This window comes from Hyla sarda, unplaced genomic scaffold (genome assembly GCF_029499605.1).
Source record: "Hyla sarda isolate aHylSar1 unplaced genomic scaffold, aHylSar1.hap1 scaffold_1900, whole genome shotgun sequence".
Taxonomy (NCBI): Eukaryota; Metazoa; Chordata; class Amphibia; order Anura; family Hylidae; genus Hyla; species Hyla sarda.
The window spans coordinates 54,707-62,402 of record NW_026608554.1 but is presented as its reverse complement, the minus strand read 5'-3'; the positions used below and the strand labels follow the sequence as shown (position 1 = coordinate 62,402).

Sequence of the window (7,696 nt, the reverse complement as noted above, 5' to 3'; positions counted from 1 at the left end):
GCAGAGTGTAAACAACAACAACCCAGCTTTGTTGTGTATGTAACCAAAGGGATTTGTGATGTCACCTAGAACCTTCACAGCAGCGACAGCTTTATGAGGAGCATCAGCACTGCTCTGCCTGAGCAGAACCATCACCGCCATAGGTTGTCAAATAACCCGGATTTAACCCACACAGGTAAGTCCAATGGGGTGCAGGCATGTCCTCTATGCTTACAGCTTCCCGTGGGTGTTGGTTTGATACCGTTTGGGGACAGCCAAGGAGGCATCTGCAGGCAACAAAGGTAGGTGTGTGCTTGTGTGTGTGTTTCCTATGCAGATCCTAAGCCCAGTGTCACATGCAAGTAGGAGGAGTAAGAAGGGTTCCTGGCAAATCCGGGTTATGGATTGCATTTAAAAAGGCCCCGTGGGAGTGCAATGGGCCCCTGTCTTGCTGCTTAGCAATAATGGTATGGGTTTAGGTTCTGCTGTGTGTACTGGTGGTTGACTGCCCCCCAGCCCAGAGTGTGCATGGAAAATTGTCTGGCAGCCTCCCTGACAGCAAGCAGTGATAGTGCCCATGAAGGGGACCTTGTTGGGCCCGCCCCTTTCACGGTTATCGCTTCTCGGCCTTTTGGCTAAGATCAAGTGTAGTATCTGTTCTTATCAGTTTAATATCTGATACGTCCCCTATCTGGGGACCATATATTAAATGGATTTTTGAGAACGGGGGCCGATTTCGAAGCTTGCTTCCGTCGCCCTATGCATTGACCCGATATGGCAGTATCTTCGGGTACAGTGCACCACCCCCTTACAGGGTTAAAAAGAAAGATTCCTACTTTCATTGCTACCTGCTTGCTGGCTAGCCAGCTAGCCAGCCCTGTGGGCCTTGCTGCTGCTGCAGCCAAAAAACAAAAGGTGGTGCTGCTGCTGCTTCTGCTGCTTCTGCTTCTGCTTGTGTCTGGCCCCTGTTGGAGCGTCCAGGCACAGGACTTCTGCTGCTGCTGACTAAATGGCCTCCTTAATTGGATCATTTGAGTAGCCAGCACACCTGTGCAGGTAGGGCATGACATGATAGGCAGCTGCCTTGATAGCGGGTGGGTGCTGAATGTTCCTAATTGACAAAATAAGATTAATGCTTATGAAGAAATATAAAATCTCATCCCTTCCCCAATATCGCGCCACACCCCTACCCCTTAATTCCCTGGTTGAACGTGATGGACATATGTCTTTTTTCGACCGTACTAACTATGTAACTATGTAACATAACATGGGGGGGGGGGTCTCCTGGCTGTTCACACAGGTGTGTCATTGCTGTACATTGACCATGCATTGCTTCTGTGGTATTGCAAAGGCAAAGACAAATGCTTACAGCCATCCATTGCACTAATGGATTGGTCATCAGCTGGCTGTCTATGTCCCGCATCAATATAGACCAAAGTACAGAGGGTTAGGCTATGCTATTGTGCACCTACCTGATGCATCAGAAGGTGCGAGGCCCTTGCTAAATTCTGTGCACAGACTTTGAGATCTATGCTTTAGACTGTATCTAAACCTGCTCCAACATGGACTGACATTCTGGCCTACTTTCAGCCGATGCGACTTGTCTGTCGCTGAACAGTCGCTTTTTATGTATTCAGCACCTATGTATAATGTTGTAAAAATGCTCTAGAAGCTAAAGTCGCAGAAATGTCACACATATTTGGCCTGCAACTTTCTGTGCGACAAATTCAGACAGGAAAAATCAGTATAAATCCTTAGAAAATTATCCCCCAGTGTCTCCATCTGCTGGAGGTATTGAATAAGCATTGCTGCACTGATGGGGTATGCATTAGACGAAAAAAAAGAAGAAAAAGAAGAATAATACGCCCAGAAAAGAGGCGAAAAGGAGAAAAACGTAAAAAAATGTGAAAAAAAGTAAGAGGAAGAGAAGGGAAAAAAAGGTGGAAATGGGTTTAAAAGTGATTTCGGCGGAGAAATATATATATATATATATATATATATATATATATATATATATGCGCACACACACACATAGATATAAACGTATTCTCCGTTGAGATATTGCAGCCGCTGCTGTGTCCAGGCCCAGGAGCCTTAGCACTGTGCTGTGATGTCACTCAATACCACTGACATCACTAGGTGTAAACAACATCTCTCCTTTGCTGTGTATGTGACTATGGAGCTGTTTGGTGATGTCGTCTATTACGGCCTTCATAGAAGCAACAGGAGATTGTTGCATCCATCTAGAACCCTCAGAACTACAGTGCTATGATGTCACTCACTTCCACAGGCCTTGCAGAGTGTAAACAACAACAACCCAGCTTTGTTGTGTATGTAACCAAAGGGATTTGTGATGTCACCTAGAACCTTCACAGCAGCGACAGCTTTATGAGGAGCATCAGCACTGCTCTGCCTGAGCAGAACCATCACCGCCATAGGTTGTCAAATAACCCGGATTTAACCCACACAGGTAAGTCCAATGGGGTGCAGGCATGTCCTCTATGCTTACAGCTTCCCGTGGGTGTTGGTTTGATACCGTTTGGGGACAGCCAAGGAGGCATCTGCAGGCAACAAAGGTAGGTGTGTGCTTGTGTGTGTGTTTCCTATGCAGATCCTAAGCCCAGTGTCACATGCAAGTAGGAGGAGTAAGAAGGGTTCCTGGCAAATCCGGGTTATGGATTGCATTTAAAAAGGCCCCGTGGGAGTGCAATGGGCCCCTGTCTTGCTGCTTAGCAATAATGGTATGGGTTTAGGTTCTGCTGTGTGTACTGGTGGTTGACTGCCCCCCAGCCCAGAGTGTGCATGGAAAATTGTCTGGCAGCCTCCCTGACAGCAAGCAGTGATAGTGCCCATGAAGGGGACCTTGTTGGGCCCGCCCCTTTCACGGTTATCGCTTCTCGGCCTTTTGGCTAAGATCAAGTGTAGTATCTGTTCTTATCAGTTTTCATGCTGGTGGGGATGGGTGCTGCATGGAGGATGCAGGTGTACCAGGGCTTTCCGGGGCTGGTTCTGAGGAATCAGCTCGACGGCTGCCCCGATGTGACCTGTTCCCTTCGGGTCTCGCCATGAGGCTGAGAGGGTCTAGAGCCGAGGTACTTTTGTGCCTCGGGGAGTGGTGACCCCGAGGTGCCGAAACTCACTGGGAGAATAGACTCACTGAGTTGAAGCACGGGCACCATAATCTCTTCACCTTGTGGCACTCACCTCTTGATTCCCGGCCTTCTGGCTAGGATCAGAGAAATTTTTATAGATCTGGCCGGATGTCCGGGCAGTATATCTGCACACATTCACTTATTTATTTATTTTTTGTCTCACTGTGTCACTTTTTGCGTGTTGTGTGTTCACAGGATTTGTCAGGATGCGGTAGCCCTTCTGGGTGTCCCTCCTGGCGGTCTAGGGGAGGTGTGTGTGGCCATTAGGTTCCGCACCTCCCTGCAAACACCCCGGGTACTCCTGCTTTGGCAGGGTACCTACCGTAATCGGCTCTGCGGGCAGATACCTTGGCTAACGCCAAGGGGGATGCCGGGAGCATTTGTGGTCCCCTAGTAGCTTCGGCGAAAAGGGACATCGAACCTGGAACCTCGCAGGTACCTTTTGGTCCGGAGGCGAAGGGTAAGGTTTGTTGGGGGGCCTCTCTCCTATCGGAGAAGGGCTTGCGATAGACCGCATCCTTTGTGCACGTTTTTTTTTAGTGTAACACGTTTGCACTTTTTCTTGCACTTTGGGTGAATCGAAAGCACGTTCCTCGGCTTTAGATAAAAAAAAAAAAAAAAAAATCTGTTCTTATCAGTTTAATATCTGATACGTCCCCTATCTGGGGACCATATATTAAATGGATTTTTGAGAACGGGGGCCGATTTCGAAGCTTGCTTCCGTCGCCCTATGCATTGACCCGATATGGCAGTATCTTCGGGTACAGTGCACCACCCCCTTACAGGGTTAAAAAGAAAGATTCCTACTTTCATTGCTACCTGCTTGCTGGCTAGCCAGCTAGCCAGCCCTGTGGGCCTTGCTGCTGCTGCAGCCAAAAAACAAAAGGTGGTGCTGCTGCTGCTTCTGCTGCTTCTGCTTCTGCTTGTGTCTGGCCCCTGTTGGAGCGTCCAGGCACAGGACTTCTGCTGCTGCTGACTAAATGGCCTCCTTAATTGGATCATTTGAGTAGCCAGCACACCTGTGCAGGTAGGGCATGACATGATAGGCAGCTGCCTTGATAGCGGGTGGGTGCTGAATGTTCCTAATTGACAAAATAAGATTAATGCTTATGAAGAAATATAAAATCTCATCCCTTCCCCAATATCGCGCCACACCCCTACCCCTTAATTCCCTGGTTGAACGTGATGGACATATGTCTTTTTTCGACCGTACTAACTATGTAACTATGTAACATAACATGGGGGGGGGGGGGGTCTCCTGGCTGTTCACACAGGTGTGTCATTGCTGTACATTGACCATGCATTGCTTCTGTGGTATTGCAAAGGCAAAGACAAATGCTTCCAGCCATCCATTGCACTAATGGATTGGTCATCAGCTGGCTGTCTATGTCCCGCATCAATATAGACCAAAGTACAGAGGGTTAGGCTATGCTATTGTGCACCTACCTGATGCATCAGAAGGTGCGAGGCCCTTGCTAAATTCTGTGCACAGACTTTGAGATCTATGCTTTAGACTGTATCTAAACCTGCTCCAACATGGACTGACATTCTGGCCTACTTTCAGCCGATGCGACTTGTCTGTCGCTGAACAGTCGCTTTTTATGTATTCAGCACCTATGTATAATGTTGTAAAAATGCTCTAGAAGCTAAAGTCGCAGAAATGTCACACATATTTGGCCTGCAACTTTCTGTGCGACAAATTCAGACAGGAAAAATCAGTATAAATCCTTAGAAAATTATCCCCCAGTGTCTCCATCTGCTGGCGGTATTGAATAAGCATTGCTGCACTGATGGGGTATGCATTAGACGAAAAAAAAGAAGAAAAAGAAGAATAATACGCCCAGAAAAGAGGCGAAAAGGAGAAAAACGTAAAAAAACGTGAAAAAAAAGTAAGAGGAAGAGAAGGGAAAAAAAGGTGGAAATGGGTTTAAAAGTGATTTCGGCGTAGAAATATATATATATATATATATATATATATATATGCGCACACACACACATAGATATAAACGTATTCTCCGTTGAGATATTGCAGCCGCTGCTGTGTCCAGGCCCAGGAGCCTTAGCACTGTGCTGTGATGTCACTCAATACCACTGACATCACTAGGTGTAAACAACATCTCTCCTTTGCTGTGTATGTGACTATGGAGCTGTTTGGTGATGTCGTCTATTACGGCCTTCATAGAAGCAACAGGAGATTGTTGCATCCATCTTGAACCCTCAGAACTACAGTGCTATGATGTCACTCTCTTCCACAGGCCTTGCAGAGTGTAAACAACAACAACCCAGCTTTGTTGTGTATGTAACCAAAGGGATTTGTGATGTCACCTAGAACCTTCACAGCAGCGACAGCTTTATGAGGAGCATCAGCACTGCTCTGCCTGAGCAGAACCATCACCGCCATAGGTTGTCAAATAACCCGGATTTAACCCACACAGGTAAGTCCAATGGGGTGCAGGCATGTCCTCTATGCTTACAGCTTCCCGTGGGTGTTGGTTTGATACCGTTTGGGGACAGCCAAGGAGGCATCTGCAGGCAACAAAGGTAGGTGTGTGCTTGTGTGTGTGTTTCCTATGCAGATCCTAAGCCCAGTGTCACATGCAAGTAGGAGGAGTAAGAAGGGTTCCTGGCAAATCCGGGTTATGGATTGCATTTAAAAAGGCCCCGTGGGAGTGCAATGGGCCCCTGTCTTGCTGCTTAGCAATAATGGTATGGGTTTAGGTTCTGCTGTGTGTACTGGTGGTTGACTGCCCCCCAGCCCAGAGTGTGCATGGAAAATTGTCTGGCAGCCTCCCTGACAGCAAGCAGTGATAGTGCCCATGAAGGGGACCTTGTTGGGCCCGCCCCTTTCACGGTTATCGCTTCTCGGCCTTTTGGCTAAGATCAAGTGTAGTATCTGTTCTTATCAGTTTTCATGCTGGTGGGGATGGGTGCTGCATGGAGGATGCAGGTGTACCAGGGCTTTCCGGGGCTGGTTCTGAGGAATCAGCTCGACGGCTGCCCCGATGTGACCTGTTCCCTTCGGGTCTCGCCATGAGGCTGAGAGGGTCTAGAGCCGAGGTACTTTTGTGCCTCGGGGAGTGGTGACCCCGAGGTGCCGAAACTCACTGGGAGAATAGACTCACTGAGTTGAAGCACGGGCACCATAATCTCTTCACCTTGTGGCACTCACCTCTTGATTCCCGGCCTTCTGGCTAGGATCAGAGAAATTTTTATAGATCCGGCCGGATGTCCGGGCAGTATATCTGCACACATTCACTTATTTATTTATTTTTTGTCTCACTGTGTCACTTTTTGCGTGTTGTGTGTTCACAGGATTTGTCAGGATGCGGTAGCCCTTCTGGGTGTCCCTCCTGGCGGTCTAGGGGAGGTGTGTGTGGCCATTAGGTTCCGCACCTCCCTGCAAACACCCCGGGTACTCCTGCTTTGGCAGGGTACCTACCGTAATCGGCTCTGCGGGCAGATACCTTGGCTAACGCCAAGGGGGATGCCGGGAGCATTTGTGGTCCCCTAGTAGCTTCGGCGAAAAGGGACATCGAACCTGGAACCTCGCAGGTACCTTTTGGTCCGGAGGCGAAGGGTAAGGTTTGTTGGGGGGCCTCTCTCCTATCGGAGAAGGGCTTGCGATAGACCGCATCCTTTGTGCACGTTTTTTTTTAGTGTAACACGTTTGCACTTTTTCTTGCACTTTGGGTGAATCGAAAGCACGTTCCTCGGCTTTAGATAAAAAAAAAAAAAAAAAAAAAATCTGTTCTTATCAGTTTAATATCTGATACGTCCCCTATCTGGGGACCATATATTAAATGGATTTTTGAGAACGGGGGCCGATTTCGAAGCTTGCTTCCGTCGCCCTATGCATTGACCCGATATGGCAGTATCTTCGGGTACAGTGCACCACCCCCTTACAGGGTTAAAAAGAAAGATTCCTACTTTCATTGCTACCTGCTTGCTGGCTAGCCAGCTAGCCAGCCCTGTGGGCCTTGCTGCTGCTGCTGCAGCCAAAAAACAAAAGGTGGTGCTGCTGCTGCTTCTGCTGCTTCTGCTTCTGCTTGTGTCTGGCCCCTGTTGGAGCGTCCAGGCACAGGACTTCTGCTGCTGCTGACTAAATGGCCTCCTTAATTGGATCATTTGAGTAGCCAGCACACCTGTGCAGGTAGGGCATGACATGATAGGCAGCTGCCTTGATAGCGGGTGGGTGCTGAATGTTCCTAATTGACAAAATAAGATTAATGCTTATGAAGAAATATAAAATCTCATCCCTTCCCCAATATCGCGCCACACCCCTACCCCTTAATTCCCTGGTTGAACGTGATGGACATATGTCTTTTTTCGACCGTACTAACTATGTAACTATGTAACATAACATGGGGGGGTCTCCTGGCTGTTCACACAGGTGTGTCATTGCTGTACATTGACCATGCATTGCTTCTGTGGTATTGCAAAGGCAAAGACAAATGCTTCCAGCCATCCATTGCACTAATGGATTGGTCATCAGCTGGCTGTCTATGTCCCGCATCAATATAGACCAAAGTACAGAGGGTTAGGCTATGCTATTGTGCACCTACCTG

General features: G+C 48.1%; 3 non-coding genes and 2 pseudogenes across 3 annotated transcripts; all 5 read left to right on the top strand.

Annotated features, from left to right (window-relative positions):
• The first annotated feature begins 594 nt into the window (after positions 1-594).
• Positions 595-785, top strand: LOC130316042 (U2 spliceosomal RNA). Its single transcript, XR_008863433.1, has one exon. It is a non-coding gene; the product is annotated as a U2 spliceosomal RNA (small nuclear RNA).
• Positions 786-2,868: 2,083 nt separating this feature from the next.
• Positions 2,869-3,028, top strand: LOC130316054 (U2 spliceosomal RNA; annotated as a pseudogene).
• Positions 3,029-3,723: 695 nt separating this feature from the next.
• Positions 3,724-3,908, top strand: LOC130316049 (U2 spliceosomal RNA). The gene has a single exon (XR_008863438.1). It is a non-coding gene; the product is annotated as a U2 spliceosomal RNA (small nuclear RNA).
• Positions 3,909-5,985: 2,077 nt separating this feature from the next.
• On the top strand, positions 5,986-6,145 carry LOC130316053 (U2 spliceosomal RNA; annotated as a pseudogene).
• A 695-nt stretch (positions 6,146-6,840) lies between these two features.
• LOC130316050 (U2 spliceosomal RNA) lies at positions 6,841-7,028 on the top strand. The gene has a single exon (XR_008863439.1). It is a non-coding gene; the product is annotated as a U2 spliceosomal RNA (small nuclear RNA).
• Positions 7,029-7,696: the final 668 nt, after the last annotated feature.